The sequence below is a fragment of the Brachyhypopomus gauderio genome, unplaced genomic scaffold, assembly GCF_052324685.1.
Source record: "Brachyhypopomus gauderio isolate BG-103 unplaced genomic scaffold, BGAUD_0.2 sc645, whole genome shotgun sequence".
In the NCBI taxonomy this organism is placed as follows: domain Eukaryota; kingdom Metazoa; phylum Chordata; class Actinopteri; order Gymnotiformes; family Hypopomidae; genus Brachyhypopomus; species Brachyhypopomus gauderio.
This window is the reverse complement of record NW_027507465.1, coordinates 10,001-30,000: the sequence shown is the minus strand read 5'-3', so window position 1 is coordinate 30,000 and position 20,000 is coordinate 10,001. Positions and strand designations below refer to the sequence as shown.

General features: G+C 46.6%; 14 non-coding genes and 2 pseudogenes across 14 annotated transcripts; all 16 read right to left on the bottom strand.

Annotated features, from left to right (window-relative positions):
• Positions 1-35: 35 nt before the first annotated feature.
• Positions 36-226, bottom strand: LOC143507179 (U2 spliceosomal RNA). Its single transcript, XR_013128618.1, has one exon. It is a non-coding gene; the product is annotated as a U2 spliceosomal RNA (small nuclear RNA).
• Positions 227-389: 163 nt separating this feature from the next.
• Positions 390-508, bottom strand: LOC143507202 (U5 spliceosomal RNA). Its single transcript, XR_013128637.1, has one exon. It is a non-coding gene; the product is annotated as a U5 spliceosomal RNA (small nuclear RNA).
• Positions 509-1,175: 667 nt separating this feature from the next.
• LOC143507178 (U2 spliceosomal RNA) lies at positions 1,176-1,366 on the bottom strand. Its single transcript, XR_013128617.1, has one exon. It is a non-coding gene; the product is annotated as a U2 spliceosomal RNA (small nuclear RNA).
• Positions 1,367-1,529: 163 nt separating this feature from the next.
• Positions 1,530-1,648, bottom strand: LOC143507201 (U5 spliceosomal RNA). Its single transcript, XR_013128636.1, has one exon. It is a non-coding gene; the product is annotated as a U5 spliceosomal RNA (small nuclear RNA).
• A 671-nt stretch (positions 1,649-2,319) lies between these two features.
• On the bottom strand, positions 2,320-2,511 carry LOC143507185 (U2 spliceosomal RNA). The gene has a single exon (XR_013128624.1). It is a non-coding gene; the product is annotated as a U2 spliceosomal RNA (small nuclear RNA).
• A 162-nt stretch (positions 2,512-2,673) lies between these two features.
• Positions 2,674-2,792, bottom strand: LOC143507200 (U5 spliceosomal RNA). Its single transcript, XR_013128635.1, has one exon. It is a non-coding gene; the product is annotated as a U5 spliceosomal RNA (small nuclear RNA).
• Positions 2,793-3,464: 672 nt separating this feature from the next.
• LOC143507177 (U2 spliceosomal RNA) lies at positions 3,465-3,655 on the bottom strand. The gene has a single exon (XR_013128616.1). It is a non-coding gene; the product is annotated as a U2 spliceosomal RNA (small nuclear RNA).
• A 163-nt stretch (positions 3,656-3,818) lies between these two features.
• LOC143507211 (U5 spliceosomal RNA) lies at positions 3,819-3,936 on the bottom strand. Its single transcript, XR_013128646.1, has one exon. It is a non-coding gene; the product is annotated as a U5 spliceosomal RNA (small nuclear RNA).
• Positions 3,937-4,605: 669 nt separating this feature from the next.
• On the bottom strand, positions 4,606-4,796 carry LOC143507176 (U2 spliceosomal RNA). The gene has a single exon (XR_013128615.1). It is a non-coding gene; the product is annotated as a U2 spliceosomal RNA (small nuclear RNA).
• Positions 4,797-4,959: 163 nt separating this feature from the next.
• LOC143507199 (U5 spliceosomal RNA) lies at positions 4,960-5,078 on the bottom strand. Its single transcript, XR_013128634.1, has one exon. It is a non-coding gene; the product is annotated as a U5 spliceosomal RNA (small nuclear RNA).
• Positions 5,079-5,747: 669 nt separating this feature from the next.
• On the bottom strand, positions 5,748-5,924 carry LOC143507191 (U2 spliceosomal RNA; annotated as a pseudogene).
• Positions 5,925-11,780: 5,856 nt separating this feature from the next.
• LOC143507197 (U5 spliceosomal RNA) lies at positions 11,781-11,899 on the bottom strand. Its single transcript, XR_013128632.1, has one exon. It is a non-coding gene; the product is annotated as a U5 spliceosomal RNA (small nuclear RNA).
• Positions 11,900-12,566: 667 nt separating this feature from the next.
• Positions 12,567-12,743, bottom strand: LOC143507190 (U2 spliceosomal RNA; annotated as a pseudogene).
• A 5,856-nt stretch (positions 12,744-18,599) lies between these two features.
• On the bottom strand, positions 18,600-18,718 carry LOC143507196 (U5 spliceosomal RNA). The gene has a single exon (XR_013128631.1). It is a non-coding gene; the product is annotated as a U5 spliceosomal RNA (small nuclear RNA).
• A 681-nt stretch (positions 18,719-19,399) lies between these two features.
• Positions 19,400-19,590, bottom strand: LOC143507212 (U2 spliceosomal RNA). Its single transcript, XR_013128647.1, has one exon. It is a non-coding gene; the product is annotated as a U2 spliceosomal RNA (small nuclear RNA).
• A 163-nt stretch (positions 19,591-19,753) lies between these two features.
• LOC143507195 (U5 spliceosomal RNA) lies at positions 19,754-19,872 on the bottom strand. Its single transcript, XR_013128630.1, has one exon. It is a non-coding gene; the product is annotated as a U5 spliceosomal RNA (small nuclear RNA).
• Between the last annotated feature and the right edge of the window lie 128 nt (positions 19,873-20,000).

Below are 20,000 nucleotides of genomic sequence, written 5' to 3'. Positions count from 1 at the left end.
AACCAGCAACAAACTCTTTCTTTTCCACACGTTTAGGAAGGTGCACCGTTCCTGGAGGTACTGCAATACCAGGTCGATGCGTGGGGCGAACGGGGCAAGCCCCTGTTTCGCCTCCCTGTTCTAAAAATCCATTTAATATGAAGTCCTCATATAGAGGACGTATCAGATATTAAACTGATAAGAACAGATACTACACTTGATCTTAGCCAAAAGGCCGAGAAGCGATAACCTGAAATGGGCGCTGGCCTGGGCGCCGGCCTCGCCGGCACAGGCCTCCCCTCCGCGGAGACAGCGCCCTTCCTTCCTTCCAGCCGTACGTACGCTCACCCTTCCCTTCGTGCCACGCCCACCCCTACGTTTATACACATTCTCATTGTACAGATTGTTGCGGCCCTGCCCGGAGGCAGAGCGCTCCAAAAAATCAATTTGACTCTTTGACGTTCCCCTCCACGGAAATCTTTAGTAAAAGGCGAAAGATTTGTGCGTGAATGAAGAGAAACCCGAGCTATAGCCATGTAGGCTCAGGCGTCCCGCTACGCCAACCTAAAGCCTAGCTCGTTTGTTCGCGGTAACAAGGGAGGAGCCTGCGGGGCTGTGGCTTGTTGGCAACATCAGGCAGGCAGGCAGGCAGGCAGGCAGGCAGGGCTGGCAGGCTATAATGGAGAGAGAGAGAGAGAGAGGAGGGGAAAAAACAGTAACAATCTCAAAAAAAAAAAAAAAAAAAAAAAAAAAAAAAAAAGAACAAAAACGGAGGGAAAACTGCAAACCGCCGAAAGGGGAGTGGCCTCCGCTCGCACTGCATTTGTGACCAGCTGACAAGGCAGTGAGAGAGACAGAGACCACTCACTCCCCTTCATTCTTACTTATTCTGGTTTTTTTTAAAGGAGTGAGCGCTTTTGGCTGCTTTGTTTTATTTATTCACACAGACAGACAGACAGAGACAGACAGACAGACAAATCAACCAACAAATGTAAAAATAAAGTTTTATAATATTATATATATATATATATATATATATATATATATATATATATACATACACACACACACACACACACACACACCACACACACACACACACACACACACACACACACATATTACAAATTCATTAAAATAAACAGGCTGATCATACCATACAACCAGCAACAAACTCTTTCTTTTCCACACGTTTAGGAAGGTGCACCGTTCCTGGAGGTACTGCAATACCAGGTCGATGCGTGGGGCGAACGGGGCAAGCCCCTGTTTCGCCTCCCTGTTCTAAAAATCCATTTAATATGAAGTCCTCATATAGAGGACGTATCAGATATTAAACTGATAAGAACAGATACTACACTTGATCTTAGCCAAAAGGCCGAGAAGCGATAACCTGAAATGGGCGCTGGCCTGGGCGCCGGCCTCGCCGGCACAGGCCTCCCCTCCGCGGAGACAGCGCCCTTCCTTCCTTCCAGCCGTACGTACGCTCACCCTTCCCTTCGTGCCACGCCCACCCCTACGTTTATACACATTCTCATTGTACAGATTGTTGCGGCCCTGCCCGGAGGCAGAGCGCTCCAAAAAATCAATTTGACTCTTTGACGTTCCCCTCCACGGAAATCTTTAGTAAAAGGCGAAAGATTTGTGCGTGAATGAAGAGAAACCCGAGCTATAGCCATGTAGGCTCAGGCGTCCCGCTACGCCAACCTAAAGCCTAGCTCGTTTGTTCGCGGTAACAAGGGAGGAGCCTGCGGGGCTGTGGCTTGTTGGCAACATCAGGCAGGCAGGCAGGCAGGCAGGCAGGCAGGGCTGGCAGGCTATAATGGAGAGAGAGAGAGAGAGAGGAGGGGAAAAAACAGTAACAATCTCAAAAAAAAAAAAAAAAAAAAAAAAAAAAAAAAAAGAACAAAACGGAGGGAAAACTGCAAACCGCCGAAAGGGGAGTGGCCTCCGCTCGCACTGCATTTGTGACCAGCTGACAAGGCAGTGAGAGAGACAGAGACCACTCACTCCCCTTCATTCTTACTTATTCTGGTTTTTTTTAAAGGAGTGAGCGCTTTTGGCTGCTTTGTTTTATTTATTCACACAGACAGACAGACAGAGACAGACAGACAGACAAATCAACCAACAAATGTAAAAATAAAGTTTTATAATATTATATATATATATATATATATATATATATATATATATATATATATATACATACACACACACACACACACACACACACACACACACACACACACACACACACACACACACATATTACAAATTCATTAAAATAAACAGGCTGATCATACCATACAACCAGCAACAAACTCTTTCTTTTCCACACGTTTAGGAAGGTGCACCGTTCCTGGAGGGTACTGCAATACCAGGTCGATGCGTGGGGCGAACGGGGCAAGCCCCTGTTTCGCCTCCCTGTTCTAAAAATCCATTTAATATGAAGTCCTCATATAGAGGACGTATCAGATATTAAACTGATAAGAACAGATACTACACTTGATCTTAGCCAAAAGGCCGAGAAGCGATAACCTGAAATGGGCGCTGGCCTGGGCGCCGCCTCGCCGGCACAGGCCTCCCCTCCGCGGAGACAGCGCCCTTCCTTCCTTCCAGCCGTACGTACGCTCACCCTTCCCTTCGTGCCACGCCCACCCCTACGTTTATACACATTCTCATTGTACAGATTGTTGCGGCCCTGCCCGGAGGCAGAGCGCTCCAAAAAATCAATTTGACTCTTTGACGTTCCCCTCCACGGAAATCTTTAGTAAAAGGCGAAAGATTTGTGCGTGAATGAAGAGAAACCCGAGCTATAGCCATGTAGGCTCAGGCGTCCCGCTACGCCAACCTAAAGCCTAGCTCGTTTGTTCGCGGTAACAAGGGAGGAGCCTGCGGGGCTGTGGCTTGTTGGCAACATCAGGCAGGCAGGCAGGCAGGCAGGCAGGCAGGGCTGGCAGGCTATAATGGAGAGAGAGAGAGAGAGAGGAGGGGAAAAAAACAGTAACAATCTCAAAAAAAAAAAAAAAAAAAAAAAAAAAAAAAAAAAGAACAAAAACGGAGGGAAAACTGCAAACCGCCGAAAGGGGAGTGGCCTCCGCTCGCACTGCATTTGTGACCAGCTGACAAGGCAGTGAGAGAGACAGAGACCACTCACTCCCCTTCATTCTTACTTATTCTGGTTTTTTTTAAAGGAGTGAGCGCTTTTGGCTGCTTTGTTTTATTTATTCACACAGACAGACAGACAGAGACAGACAGACAGACAAATCAACCAACAAATGTAAAAATAAAGTTTTATAATATTATATATATATATATATATATATATATATATATATATATATATACATACACACACACACACACACACACACACACACACACACACACACACACACACACACACACACATATTACAAATTCATTAAAATAAACAGGCTGATCATACCATACAACCAGCAACAAACTCTTTCTTTTCCACACGTTTAGGAAGGTGCACCGTTCCTGGAGGTACTGCAATACCAGGTCGATGCGTGGGGCGAACGGGGCAAGCCCCTGTTTCGCCTCCCTGTTCTAAAAATCCATTTAATATGAAGTCCTCATATAGAGGACGTATCAGATATTAAACTGATAAGAACAGATACTACACTTGATCTTAGCCAAAAGGCCGAGAAGCGATAACCTGAAATGGGCGCTGGCCTGGGCGCCGGCCTCGCCGGCACAGGCCTCCCCTCCGCGGAGACAGCGCCCTTCCTTCCTTCCAGCCGTACGTACGCTCACCCTTCCCTTCGTGCCACGCCCACCCCTACGTTTATACACATTCTCATTGTACAGATTGTTGCGGCCCTGCCCGGAGGCAGAGCGCTCCAAAAAATCAATTTGACTCTTTGACGTTCCCCTCCACGAAATCTTTAGTAAAAGGCGAAAGATTTGTGCGTGAATGAAGAGAAACCCGAGCTATAGCCATGTAGGCTCAGGCGTCCCGCTACGCCAACCTAAAGCCTAGCTCGTTTGTTCGCGGTAACAAGGGAGGAGCCTGCGGGGCTGTGGCTTGTTGGCAACATCAGGCAGGCAGGCAGGCAGGCAGGCAGGCAGGGCTGGCAGGCTATAATGGAGAGAGAGAGAGAGAGAGGAGGGGAAAAAACAGTAACAATCTCAAAAAAAAAAAAAAAAAAAAAAAAAAAAAAAAAGAACAAAAACGGAGGGAAAACTGCAAACCGCCGAAAGGGGAGTGGCCTCCGCTCGCACTGCATTTGTGACCAGCTGACAAGGCAGTGAGAGAGACAGAGACCACTCACTCCCCTTCATTCTTACTTATTCTGGTTTTTTTTAAAGGAGTGAGCGCTTTTGGCTGCTTTGTTTTATTTATTCACACAGACAGACAGACAGAGACAGACAGACAGACAAATCAACCAACAAATGTAAAAATAAAGTTTTATAATATTATATATATATATATATATATATATATATATATATATATATATACATACACACACACACACACACACACACACACACACACACACACACACACACACACACACACACATATTACAAATTCATTAAAATAAACAGGCTGATCATACCATACAACCAGCAACAAACTCTTTCTTTTCCACACGTTTAGGAAGGTGCACCGTTCCTGGAGGTACTGCAATACCAGGTCGATGCGTGGGGCGAACGGGGCAAGCCCCTGTTTCGCCTCCCTGTTCTAAAAATCCATTTAATATGAAGTCCTCATATAGAGGACGTATCAGATATTAAACTGATAAGAACAGATACTACACTTGATCTTAGCCAAAAGGCCGAGAAGCGATAACCTGAAATGGGCGCTGGCCTGGGCGCCGGCCTCGCCGGCACAGGCCTCCCCTCCGCGGAGACAGCGCCCTTCCTTCCTTCCAGCCGTACGTACGCTCACCCTTCCCTTCGTGCCACGCCCACCCCTACGTTTATACACATTCTCATTGTACAGATTGTTGCGGCCCTGCCCGGAGGCAGAGCGCTCCAAAAAATCAATTTGACTCTTTGACGTTCCCCTCCACGGAAATCTTTAGTAAAAGGCGAAAGATTTGTGCGTGAATGAAGAGAAACCCGAGCTATAGCCATGTAGGCTCAGGCGTCCCGCTACGCCAACCTAAAGCCTAGCTCGTTTGTTCGCGGTAACAAGGGAGGAGCCTGCGGGGCTGTGGCTTGTTGGCAACATCAGGCAGGCAGGCAGGCAGGCAGGCAGGCAGGGCTGGCAGGCTATAATGGAGAGAGAGAGAGAGAGAGGAGGGGAAAAAACAGTAACAATCTCAAAAAAAAAAAAAAAAAAAAAAAAAAAAAAAAAAAGAACAAAAACGGAGGGAAAACTGCAAACCGCCGAAAGGGGAGTGGCCTCCGCTCGCACTGCATTTGTGACCAGCTGACAAGGCAGTGAGAGAGACAGAGACCACTCACTCCCCTTCATTCTTACTTATTCTGGTTTTTTTTAAAGGAGTGAGCGCTTTTGGCTGCTTTGTTTTATTTATTCACACAGACAGACAGACAGAGACAGACAGACAGACAAATCAACCAACAAATGTAAAAATAAAGTTTTATAATATTATATATATATATATATATATATATATATATATATATATATACATACACACACACACACACACACACACACACACACACACACACACACACACACACACACACACATATTACAAATTCATTAAAATAAACAGGCTGATCATACCATACAACCAGCAACAAACTCTTTCTTTTCCACACGTTTAGGAAGGTGCACCGTTCCTGGAGGTACTGCAATACCAGGTCGATGCGTGGGGCGAACGGGGCAAGCCCCTGTTTCGCCTCCCTGTTCTAAAAATCCATTTAATATGAAGTCCTCATATAGAGGACGTATCAGATATTAAACTGATAAGAACAGATTTTTTTTTTTTTTGACAATGTTTATTGAGTCTTTACACCAATAAATACAACGTCACTTTTGTGTTAAAAAGGCAGCATACACATTAGATAAAGATGGTTAAAAGACACAATAGTCATGCATTTTAAAACCATTTTTACAATCTTTTCTCTTTTAAAAGCCACATACTTGCATCTGTTAAAATAGTGCATAAAAGGTTTTATTATAGAAGCATTTTAAAAGCCCTTAAAGTCCAAAACAGTTTAATATCATAAAACCTTTTCAATGTCAAATTCACTACTTTGTGTATTGTCCTTTTCAGATGTATTGCAAACCCTGCTCCCCCCCGTCCAAGACCACAAGGAGAGAGGAAGGCAGAGATGAACCCAGCCGGGAGGCCGAGGTGCGTGCATCCGCAGCTCCTCCCGCCCTCCGTCGAGGTCCCTTCCTGTGCGTCTCCAGAGGAAGTCCTCCCCTGAGCCCGCTGTCTCCTTTCAGGCATCCCTGTCCCCTCAGGAAACGTCGGCGGGAGCCCCGGTCGGTGGTGGCAGGGACCCCCCTGCGTGTGACCTCGGCCCCCTCCTCCAAATGGCGACGCCCGGCGCCACCTGCAGCGTTGTTGTTACCATCTTTTTCATAGCGTGGAGGGGCACCGTGACGCGCTTCCCCACCAGCAGGTTGCGGGAGGTCCACAGTGCGGCCGTCACGCTTGTAAGGGTGAGCCAGAGTGCCTTGAATTCTTTTGATGGTAACTTTTCTACACCCTGGCCCACCCCGTTCACCGCTAACCGGTAACTTTGCGGGTGGACCTCCCCTGCTGGCAGGCTTGGGCATTCCAGGGGGCCGATCGCGGCCCACAGGTCCCTGGCCACGCTGCACTCCCAAAGGACGTGCCGCACGGTCTCAGGCTGGCCGCAGCCTGGCCGTGGGCACACTGCCGTTGCCCCCATGCCCCGGGAGTGCATCACCGCCCGGACCGGGAGGACTTCATGGGCCACCATCCAGGTAAGGTCCTTCTGTTTGTTCCGGAGGGCCGGGTGGGCCGCGTTCGCCCACACTCTCCGAGCCTCCGCCGTCGTCATCCCCACCACTCTGCTCACCTCCTCACGATCCTGAACAAGGGAGACCAGGGTTTTAGCATTTGTCATTTCTTGAACCGTGCATTTTTCCAACTCATACTTTTTTAAAAATTTCTTAATAAAAAGGTATTCGTGTGGCAGTTTAAAAGATACTGGCGTTCTTAAATCTGGTTTTAAAATGCCTATGGTTTGCAGATAGGACCCCATCCAGAACCGAGCCATAATGGCCGTCTTGGTCCTGGATGGGGATGTTGCATACTCTATATGTGCTGCTGTGAATTTGCTGCCTAAAAACAGGTGGGGGTCTGGGAGCCCCTTCCCTCCATTTTCCGGTCTCTTCTTTACTGTCTCTCTTCTCAGGCGCTCCCACTTGGACCCCCACAGGAAGTAGAAGATCGCCCGATCCAAACCTAAAAGAAAGCTCCTTGGAGGACTAAAAACAGAGCACAGCAATAAAAGCAAAGGTAAAATCACCGCTTTTATCACTAAAATTTTCCCTTCTAAAGTCAATTGTCGTAGTCCCCACAGTCCAAGTCTCTGTCTAACTTTCCCTAAGGTTGTTGTCCAATTTCCGCTCCCTCCTCCTGCCCGGTCAAATTTCACCCCTAAAATTCTGATGTTTGTTTCTTTAAAACTTACCCCTAAAACAGTTGGTACGTTCGTCCATGGTCCAAAGAGCTGTGCCTCAGTCTTGTTTCGGTTCAGTTTGGCTCCAGAGGCCCTCCCAAACCATTCTGTTACCTCTAGGGTCCTCTGGGCCGACACCATGTCTGTGCATAAAACTGTCACGTCGTCCATGTATAATGAACATTTCACCGTCAGTCCCCCTGGCAGAGTCAGTCCATTGATCCATTGGTCCCTTCTCAAGATTTGCGCCAGTGGTTCCATGCATGTGACGAACAAGGGCGGGGATAAGGGACAACCCTGCCGTACTCCTGAGCGAATAGTGATCGCCTTGGAGAGGTGCCCATTTACCAAAATTCTGCTATTGATGTCGTTGTACAACAGGCCCACCCATGCTATAAACCTCCCGGGGAACCCCATCTTTTGCAGTACCTGAAACAGGTACTGGTGTGAGACCCGATCAAAAGCTTTTTCGAAATCTAAATTTAATGCTAATAACCGAATGTTTCTGTCTCTCACATAACAGATGGAGTCACGGATCAGGATCAAGTTGTCCGTGATCCTCCGCCCCGGCACTGCGCAAGCTTGATCTGGGTGAATCACGTCTTCTAAAACCAATGACATTCGTCTTGCTAAAATTCTGCTAAAAAGCTTACAATCGACGTTTAAAAGTGTGATAGGTCTCCAATTGCTGATCTCTGATTTTTCCCCTTTTTTGTGCAGCAGAGTCACTATCCCTGACCTAAAACTGTCAGGTAAAACGTCACAAGTCTGGAAGTCTGTAAAAATACATAAAAGGTCCCCTACTAAAATGTCCCAAAAGGTTTTGTAAAACTCCACGGGGAGCCCATCCTCTCCCGGGGACTTCCCTGTTTTAAAACCTTTTAAAACATTTTGTAGTTCCTCTGTCGTAAACTCTGTAGTTAAAAGTTCATCATCTTTAATTTTATTTTCCAATAAATTGGTCACTTCTTCCATTGTTGTTTTGTGTGTTTTCTTTTCACCATATAAATCTTCATAAAACCTTTCTACCACCCCCATGATCCCATAATTTGTATTCATTATTTTGTCTCCATCTTGTAATTTAGTAACCCCTCCTCCCCGCGCCACTGTTTTCTTAAAAAAATATCTTGTACATTTTTCCCCCTCTTCTAGTTCCTGTTCTTTACAAGTCATTATATGTCTTTTGCTTACCTCCTCCATTAAAAGTCTCATTTCTTCTCTTACCTGTTTTATTTCCTCATTAAAATCAAACCCTTGGTTTACCAGATTAAAATACCTCTGTAACCTTCTTTGCAGCCCCATCATGCGCCTTTTCTGTTTTTTCTTTTTAAAAGTTCCCACCCTTTTAAAAAACGTCTTGGTCCTTCCCTTTACCATCTCCCACCACTGTGCACGTGAATCGTACAGGTCTTGGAGGGACTGCCAAAGTCTGTACTGCTCCCTGTATTCGTCTCTCACCCCTTCATCCTGCAGCAGGGAGCAGTTCAGCTTCCACAGCCCTCCCCCTATCGTCACATCTGTGGGGAAAGAAAGGGTGCAAGACAGTAAGGCGTGGTCTGAGAAAAACATGGGGATCAATCTAGCATCTGATGGTGGGCAGTCACGTGTGAGGATGTAGTCAATTCTGGAGGCCCGGGAACCATCACCACTCGACCAGGTGAAGCCCTCCTCCCGTGGATGCATGGTCCTGTAACAGTCCACTAAATTAAAATCAGTTATCAGATTTGCCAATCTTCCCGATGTTTTGTCTAGTTTAAAACTCTCTCCCACATTTCTCCTGTCTTTCTTAGTTAAAACACAATTAAAATCCCCGCCCACTACTATCGGATCCCTCCCCAGCATGTGGGGCTGCAAATCCTCCAGCAAACCATATCTTTCCTCTTTTTCATTAAAACCATACACATTTAAGACTTTAAAATCCCTCCCTAAAAAATGCAAATTAGCTAAAATGGCCCGCCCATCACTCACCACAGTGCAGTCCTTCACCACAAGTCTAGGGTTATTTATTAAAATAGCAACACCATCTGACTTGTTGTAGTGCGACCCACTCCAGAGAGAGGGACCCGCAGCCCAGCGCTGCTCCCAGTCTCTGTATGATCTCAGGAAGGGGATTGCACATTCTTGTAATAAAATGATATCGGCTGTCACTGTTCCTAAAAAAGTCAGAATGCTCTGTGCTCTCAAAGGTGCTCTCACACTCCTCACATTAATGGTGGCGATCGTGAGAGACATGAGCACGTTTAAAAGGAGGTAAAACCACAACATTCTTGGTTGACCTAAAAGCAACCGGAACTAGAAACCTTTCAACACAATAAAATCCATTAAAACTAGTCTAAATCCATTCCTAAAACCATTTCCATTTTCCTCCTGCCAGGGTGAAAGAAGTCTAAAACTGGGAAATCTTCTGTCCCTGATCGATCAGGAGTCGACGCTCTTCCTCTTGGTGGTAAGTGTAAAAACGATACCTCGTTCGGTGAACCGCCCGGCCAGCAGGGGTCAGACCTCTCTGAAGGAGGGGTATCCTTATCTGCTGTAGCCCGCTGTTTCTTTTCATCCATCATTAAGGGGGACTCTGCCGGTCTCTTCCCCACTTGTGCGCTTGGGAGTGAGGTATCTAACTGTTTTTTTCCCCATTGTTCCACCAAGGGGGGTTCTGCAGGCCTCTTGGATGCTTGTGCTCCTGGGAGAGAGTCTTCAGAGCTGCTTTCTAACCCTGGTATACTCACCTCTGACATTGTCTCAAAGGAGGACCGCCCTTCTTCACTCCCTGTAGCCCCTCCCACCCCCTTTGCTCCTTGTTCCTCCCCTCCTGTTTCAGCCTCTTCCGGTTGCTCCACCCGTGAGCCCCTCCCTTCTTCCCCCTTACCTGCCCCGCCCCCCTGATGTGTCTCGTTTCCCGCCAAAACCTCTGGCTCCGCCCCTTCTTCTCCGTCTCCCTTCTCTTGTTCTTCACCATGCTTCTTTTCGGCCATTTTTGTCACCCCTTCCCATGCTGCCTTGAGTTTGTTTGCGAAAGAATATGGACAATCTCTAAAGAGATGGTTTTTTCCCCCGCAAAGGTTACACAACCTACCATTTGGGCATTCCTGAAAAGTGTGTCCAATTTCTCTACACTTACTGCACACAATTTGGGTACAAGCTTCGGCGTAATGGTCCATTCCCCCACATTTACGGCACACTTTAGGCATGCCTTGATAATGTATGTACCCCCTATTTTCCCCCAACACAATTACCTGTGGCAGATGTTTCAACCCTAGGTACCCAGTCTCGTCCTCCCATTGTTTAATGGGTATTCTCCATGAACAGTTCCAAATATTATCTTCGTCCACGACTTTCACAGGTGGACCTACAACTTGACAAAACCGTCTTAGCCATGCACATATATCTTCTGAACATACTGTCTCATTGAACATCTTCACAATCACAGTTTTTCTGGCATGATCTGTTAATTTTTCAACCTTAAACATATCAAACTTTCCTTGTACTTCCTTAAACCTTTCCCAAAAAGTATTCAAATACACTGCATTTCTAAAACTGACATCAAACCCTTTGTTTTGGGGCAAAGTTATGAGGCAGTTTAAAGCTTCTGGGTGAAATTGTAAGGTTGTCTGGATTAGATTTCTAGAGAAATCTAACCTAGACATGTGAAACAGCTTTCCATTTACATCTTCTTCAAACAGGAACCTCACACTGTGGTGCCTCCTCATGCCTGCTCGTGGAGCAGACATGGTGGGAGGCACCACACCCCTTAAACCTTTCTAAAGGAGACTAAAATACCAGTAAAACAGTTAACCAGGGAATACTAAAACCAATTTAAACCACAATAAAACTCCTAATATAACAATCAAAAAATAATAATAATAATAATACCAACACTTACCTTACTAACCACAATCCTTTTCTTTGTTCCTCACCACATGCAAAATATATCTCCAGAGTCAAACGGCTGAAGCCACAAGGCTACAGTCAAGAAGGCTCCGGAGTCGATCCCAGTCCCGACCTTCTGATCTTAGCCAAAAGGCCGAGAAGCGATAACCTGAAATGGGCGCTGGCCTGGGCGCCGGCCTCGCCGGCACAGGCCTCCCCTCCGCGGAGACAGCGCCCTTCCTTCCTTCCAGCCGTACGTACGCTCACCCTTCCCTTCGTGCCACGCCCACCCCTACGTTTATACACATTCTCATTGTACAGATTGTTGCGGCCCTGCCCGGAGGCAGAGCGCTCCAAAAAATCAATTTGACTCTTTGACGTTCCCCTCCACGGAAATCTTTAGTAAAAGGCGAAAGATTTGTGCGTGAATGAAGAGAAACCCGAGCTATAGCCATGTAGGCTCAGGCGTCCCGCTACGCCAACCTAAAGCCTAGCTCGTTTGTTCGCGGTAACAAGGGAGGAGCCTGCGGGGCTGTGGCTTGTTGGCAACATCAGGCAGGCAGGCAGGCAGGCAGGCAGGCAGGGCTGGCAGGCTATAATGGAGAGAGAGAGAGAGAGAGGAGGGGAAAAAACAGTAACAATCTCAAAAAAAAAAAAAAAAAAAAAAAAAAAAAAAAAAAGAACAAAAACGGAGGGAAAACTGCAAACCGCCGAAAGGGGAGTGGCCTCCGCTCGCACTGCATTTGTGACCAGCTGACAAGGCAGTGAGAGAGACAGAGACCACTCACTCCCCTTCATTCTTACTTATTCTGGTTTTTTTTAAAGGAGTGAGCGCTTTTGGCTGCTTTGTTTTATTTATTCACACAGACAGACAGACAGAGACAGACAGACAGACAAATCAACCAACAAATGTAAAAATAAAGTTTTATAATATTATATATATATATATATATATATATATATATATATATATATATACATACACACACACACACACACACACACACACACACACACACACACACACACACACACACATATTACAAATTCATTAAAATAAACAGGCTGATCATACCATACAACCAGCAACAAACTCTTTCTTTTCCACACGTTTAGGAAGGTGCACCGTTCCTGGAGGTACTGCAATACCAGGTCGATGCGTGGGGCGAACGGGGCAAGCCCCTGTTTCGCCTCCCTGTTCTAAAAATCCATTTAATATGAAGTCCTCATATAGAGGACGTATCAGATATTAAACTGATAAGAACAGATTTTTTTTTTTTTTGACAATGTTTATTGAGTCTTTACACCAATAAATACAACGTCACTTTTGTGTTAAAAAGGCAGCATACACATTAGATAAAGATGGTTAAAAGACACAATAGTCATGCATTTTAAAACCATTTTTACAATCTTTTCTCTTTTAAAAGCCACATACTTGCATCTGTTAAAATAGTGCATAAAAGGTTTTATTATAGAAGCATTTTAAAAGCCCTTAAAGTCCAAAACAGTTTAATATCATAAAACCTTTTCAATGTCAAATTCACTACTTTGTGTATTGTCCTTTTCAGATGTATTGCAAACCCTGCTCCCCCCCGTCCAAGACCACAAGGAGAGAGGAAGGCAGAGATGAACCCAGCCGGGAGGCCGAGGTGCGTGCATCCGCAGCTCCTCCCGCCCTCCGTCGAGGTCCCTTCCTGTGCGTCTCCAGAGGAAGTCCTCCCCTGAGCCCGCTGTCTCCTTTCAGGCATCCCTGTCCCCTCAGGAAACGTCGGCGGGAGCCCCGGTCGGTGGTGGCAGGGACCCCCCTGCGTGTGACCTCGGCCCCCTCCTCCAAATGGCGACGCCCGGCGCCACCTGCAGCGTTGTTGTTACCATCTTTTTCATAGCGTGGAGGGGCACCGTGACGCGCTTCCCCACCAGCAGGTTGCGGGAGGTCCACAGTGCGGCCGTCACGCTTGTAAGGGTGAGCCAGAGTGCCTTGAATTCTTTTGATGGTAACTTTTCTACACCCTGGCCCACCCCGTTCACCGCTAACCGGTAACTTTGCGGGTGGACCTCCCCTGCTGGCAGGCTTGGGCATTCCAGGGGGCCGATCGCGGCCCACAGGTCCCTGGCCACGCTGCACTCCCAAAGGACGTGCCGCACGGTCTCAGGCTGGCCGCAGCCTGGCCGTGGGCACACTGCCGTTGCCCCCATGCCCCGGGAGTGCATCACCGCCCGGACCGGGAGGACTTCATGGGCCACCATCCAGGTAAGGTCCTTCTGTTTGTTCCGGAGGGCCGGGTGGGCCGCGTTCGCCCACACTCTCCGAGCCTCCGCCGTCGTCATCCCCACCACTCTGCTCACCTCCTCACGATCCTGAACAAGGGAGACCAGGGTTTTAGCATTTGTCATTTCTTGAACCGTGCATTTTTCCAACTCATACTTTTTTAAAAATTTCTTAATAAAAAGGTATTCGTGTGGCAGTTTAAAAGATACTGGCGTTCTTAAATCTGGTTTTAAAATGCCTATGGTTTGCAGATAGGACCCCATCCAGAACCGAGCCATAATGGCCGTCTTGGTCCTGGATGGGGATGTTGCATACTCTATATGTGCTGCTGTGAATTTGCTGCCTAAAAACAGGTGGGGGTCTGGGAGCCCCTTCCCTCCATTTTCCGGTCTCTTCTTTACTGTCTCTCTTCTCAGGCGCTCCCACTTGGACCCCCACAGGAAGTAGAAGATCGCCCGATCCAAACCTAAAAGAAAGCTCCTTGGAGGACTAAAAACAGAGCACAGCAATAAAAGCAAAGGTAAAATCACCGCTTTTATCACTAAAATTTTCCCTTCTAAAGTCAATTGTCGTAGTCCCCACAGTCCAAGTCTCTGTCTAACTTTCCCTAAGGTTGTTGTCCAATTTCCGCTCCCTCCTCCTGCCCGGTCAAATTTCACCCCTAAAATTCTGATGTTTGTTTCTTTAAAACTTACCCCTAAAACAGTTGGTACGTTCGTCCATGGTCCAAAGAGCTGTGCCTCAGTCTTGTTTCGGTTCAGTTTGGCTCCAGAGGCCCTCCCAAACCATTCTGTTACCTCTAGGGTCCTCTGGGCCGACACCATGTCTGTGCATAAAACTGTCACGTCGTCCATGTATAATGAACATTTCACCGTCAGTCCCCCTGGCAGAGTCAGTCCATTGATCCATTGGTCCCTTCTCAAGATTTGCGCCAGTGGTTCCATGCATGTGACGAACAAGGGCGGGGATAAGGGACAACCCTGCCGTACTCCTGAGCGAATAGTGATCGCCTTGGAGAGGTGCCCATTTACCAAAATTCTGCTATTGATGTCGTTGTACAACAGGCCCACCCATGCTATAAACCTCCCGGGGAACCCCATCTTTTGCAGTACCTGAAACAGGTACTGGTGTGAGACCCGATCAAAAGCTTTTTCGAAATCTAAATTTAATGCTAATAACCGAATGTTTCTGTCTCTCACATAACAGATGGAGTCACGGATCAGGATCAAGTTGTCCGTGATCCTCCGCCCCGGCACTGCGCAAGCTTGATCTGGGTGAATCACGTCTTCTAAAACCAATGACATTCGTCTTGCTAAAATTCTGCTAAAAAGCTTACAATCGACGTTTAAAAGTGTGATAGGTCTCCAATTGCTGATCTCTGATTTTTCCCCTTTTTTGTGCAGCAGAGTCACTATCCCTGACCTAAAACTGTCAGGTAAAACGTCACAAGTCTGGAAGTCTGTAAAAATACATAAAAGGTCCCCTACTAAAATGTCCCAAAAGGTTTTGTAAAACTCCACGGGGAGCCCATCCTCTCCCGGGGACTTCCCTGTTTTAAAACCTTTTAAAACATTTTGTAGTTCCTCTGTCGTAAACTCTGTAGTTAAAAGTTCATCATCTTTAATTTTATTTTCCAATAAATTGGTCACTTCTTCCATTGTTGTTTTGTGTGTTTTCTTTTCACCATATAAATCTTCATAAAACCTTTCTACCACCCCCATGATCCCATAATTTGTATTCATTATTTTGTCTCCATCTTGTAATTTAGTAACCCCTCCTCCCCGCGCCACTGTTTTCTTAAAAAAATATCTTGTACATTTTTCCCCCTCTTCTAGTTCCTGTTCTTTACAAGTCATTATATGTCTTTTGCTTACCTCCTCCATTAAAAGTCTCATTTCTTCTCTTACCTGTTTTATTTCCTCATTAAAATCAAACCCTTGGTTTACCAGATTAAAATACCTCTGTAACCTTCTTTGCAGCCCCATCATGCGCCTTTTCTGTTTTTTCTTTTTAAAAGTTCCCACCCTTTTAAAAAACGTCTTGGTCCTTCCCTTTACCATCTCCCACCACTGTGCACGTGAATCGTACAGGTCTTGGAGGGACTGCCAAAGTCTGTACTGCTCCCTGTATTCGTCTCTCACCCCTTCATCCTGCAGCAGGGAGCAGTTCAGCTTCCACAGCCCTCCCCCTATCGTCACATCTGTGGGGAAAGAAAGGGTGCAAGACAGTAAGGCGTGGTCTGAGAAAAACATGGGGATCAATCTAGCATCTGATGGTGGGCAGTCACGTGTGAGGATGTAGTCAATTCTGGAGGCCCGGGAACCATCACCACTCGACCAGGTGAAGCCCTCCTCCCGTGGATGCATGGTCCTGTAACAGTCCACTAAATTAAAATCAGTTATCAGATTTGCCAATCTTCCCGATGTTTTGTCTAGTTTAAAACTCTCTCCCACATTTCTCCTGTCTTTCTTAGTTAAAACACAATTAAAATCCCCGCCCACTACTATCGGATCCCTCCCCAGCATGTGGGGCTGCAAATCCTCCAGCAAACCATATCTTTCCTCTTTTTCATTAAAACCATACACATTTAAGACTTTAAAATCCCTCCCTAAAAAATGCAAATTAGCTAAAATGGCCCGCCCATCACTCACCACAGTGCAGTCCTTCACCACAAGTCTAGGGTTATTTATTAAAATAGCAACACCATCTGACTTGTTGTAGTGCGACCCACTCCAGAGAGAGGGACCCGCAGCCCAGCGCTGCTCCCAGTCTCTGTATGATCTCAGGAAGGGGATTGCACATTCTTGTAATAAAATGATATCGGCTGTCACTGTTCCTAAAAAAGTCAGAATGCTCTGTGCTCTCAAAGGTGCTCTCACACTCCTCACATTAATGGTGGCGATCGTGAGAGACATGAGCACGTTTAAAAGGAGGTAAAACCACAACATTCTTGGTTGACCTAAAAGCAACCGGAACTAGAAACCTTTCAACACAATAAAATCCATTAAAACTAGTCTAAATCCATTCCTAAAACCATTTCCATTTTCCTCCTGCCAGGGTGAAAGAAGTCTAAAACTGGGAAATCTTCTGTCCCTGATCGATCAGGAGTCGACGCTCTTCCTCTTGGTGGTAAGTGTAAAAACGATACCTCGTTCGGTGAACCGCCCGGCCAGCAGGGGTCAGACCTCTCTGAAGGAGGGGTATCCTTATCTGCTGTAGCCCGCTGTTTCTTTTCATCCATCATTAAGGGGGACTCTGCCGGTCTCTTCCCCACTTGTGCGCTTGGGAGTGAGGTATCTAACTGTTTTTTTCCCCATTGTTCCACCAAGGGGGGTTCTGCAGGCCTCTTGGATGCTTGTGCTCCTGGGAGAGAGTCTTCAGAGCTGCTTTCTAACCCTGGTATACTCACCTCTGACATTGTCTCAAAGGAGGACCGCCCTTCTTCACTCCCTGTAGCCCCTCCCACCCCCTTTGCTCCTTGTTCCTCCCCTCCTGTTTCAGCCTCTTCCGGTTGCTCCACCCGTGAGCCCCTCCCTTCTTCCCCCTTACCTGCCCCGCCCCCCTGATGTGTCTCGTTTCCCGCCAAAACCTCTGGCTCCGCCCCTTCTTCTCCGTCTCCCTTCTCTTGTTCTTCACCATGCTTCTTTTCGGCCATTTTTGTCACCCCTTCCCATGCTGCCTTGAGTTTGTTTGCGAAAGAATATGGACAATCTCTAAAGAGATGGTTTTTTCCCCCGCAAAGGTTACACAACCTACCATTTGGGCATTCCTGAAAAGTGTGTCCAATTTCTCTACACTTACTGCACACAATTTGGGTACAAGCTTCGGCGTAATGGTCCATTCCCCCACATTTACGGCACACTTTAGGCATGCCTTGATAATGTATGTACCCCCTATTTTCCCCCAACACAATTACCTGTGGCAGATGTTTCAACCCTAGGTACCCAGTCTCGTCCTCCCATTGTTTAATGGGTATTCTCCATGAACAGTTCCAAATATTATCTTCGTCCACGACTTTCACAGGTGGACCTACAACTTGACAAAACCGTCTTAGCCATGCACATATATCTTCTGAACATACTGTCTCATTGAACATCTTCACAATCACAGTTTTTCTGGCATGATCTGTTAATTTTTCAACCTTAAACATATCAAACTTTCCTTGTACTTCCTTAAACCTTTCCCAAAAAGTATTCAAATACACTGCATTTCTAAAACTGACATCAAACCCTTTGTTTTGGGGCAAAGTTATGAGGCAGTTTAAAGCTTCTGGGTGAAATTGTAAGGTTGTCTGGATTAGATTTCTAGAGAAATCTAACCTAGACATGTGAAACAGCTTTCCATTTACATCTTCTTCAAACAGGAACCTCACACTGTGGTGCCTCCTCATGCCTGCTCGTGGAGCAGACATGGTGGGAGGCACCACACCCCTTAAACCTTTCTAAAGGAGACTAAAATACCAGTAAAACAGTTAACCAGGGAATACTAAAACCAATTTAAACCACAATAAAACTCCTAATATAACAATCAAAAAATAATAATAATAATAATACCAACACTTACCTTACTAACCACAATCCTTTTCTTTGTTCCTCACCACATGCAAAATATATCTCCAGAGTCAAACGGCTGAAGCCACAAGGCTACAGTCAAGAAGGCTCCGGAGTCGATCCCAGTCCCGACCTTCTGATCTTAGCCAAAAGGCCGAGAAGCGATAACCTGAAATGGGCGCTGGCCTGGGCGCCGGCCTCGCCGGCACAGGCCTCCCCTCCGCGGAGACAGCGCCCTTCCTTCCTTCCAGCCGTACGTACGCTCACCCTTCCCTTCGTGCCACGCCCACCCCTACGTTTATACACATTCTCATTGTACAGATTGTTGCGGCCCTGCCCGGAGGCAGAGCGCTCCAAAAAATCAATTTGACTCTTTGACGTTCCCCTCCACGGAAATCTTTAGTAAAAGGCGAAAGATTTGTGCGTGAATGAAGAGAAACCCGAGCTATAGCCATGTAGGCTCAGGCGTCCCGCTACGCCAACCTAAAGCCTAGCTCGTTTGTTCGCGGTAACAAGGGAGGAGCCTGCGGGGCTGTGGCTTGTTGGCAACATCAGGCAGGCAGGCAGGCAGGCAGGCAGGCAGGGCTGGCAGGCTATAATGGAGAGAGAGAGAGAGAGAGGAGGGGAAAAAACAGTAACAATCTCAAAAAAAAAAAAAAAAAAAAAAAAAAAAAAAGAACAAAAACGGAGGGAAAACTGCAAACCGCCGAAAGGGGAGTGGCCTCCGCTCGCACTGCATTTGTGACCAGCTGACAAGGCAGTGAGAGAGACAGAGACCACTCACTCCCCTTCATTCTTACTTATTCTGGTTTTTTTTAAAGGAGTGAGCGCTTTTGGCTGCTTTGTTTTATTTATTCACACAGACAGACAGACAGAGACAGACAGACAGACAAATCAACCAACAAATGTAAAAATAAAGTTTTATAATATTATATATATATATATATATATATATATATATATATATATATATATATATATACATACACACACACACACACACACACACACACACACACACACACACACACACACACACACACACACACACATATTACAAATTCATTAAAATAAACAGGCTGATCATACCATACAACCAGCAACAAACTCTTTCTTTTCCACACGTTTAGGAAGGTGCACCGTTCCTGGAGGTACTGCAATACCAGGTCGATGCGTGGGGCGAACGGGGCAAGCCCCTGTTTCGCCTCCCTGTTCTAAAAATCCATTTAATATGAAGTCCTCATATAGAGGACGTATCAGATATTAAACTGATAAGAACAGATACTACACTTGATCTTAGCCAAAAGGCCGAGAAGCGATAACCTGAAATGGGCGCTGGCCTGGGCGCCGGCCTCGCCGGCACAGGCCTCCCCTCCGCGGAGACAGCGCCCTTCCTTCCTTCCAGCCGTACGTACGCTCACCCTTCCCTTCGTGCCACGCCCACCCCTACGTTTATACACATTCTCATTGTACAGATTGTTGCGGCCCTGCCCGGAGGCAGAGCGCTCCAAAAAATCAATTTGACTCTTTGACGTTCCCCTCCACGGAAATCTTTAGTAAAAGGCGAAAGATTTGTGCGTGAATGAAGAGAAACCCGAGCTATAGCCATGTAGGCTCAGGCGTCCCGCTACGCCAACCTAAAGCCTAGCTCGTTTGTTCGCGGTAACAAGGGAGGAGCCTGCGGGGCTGTGGCTTGTTGGCAACATCAGGCAGGCAGGCAGGCAGGCAGG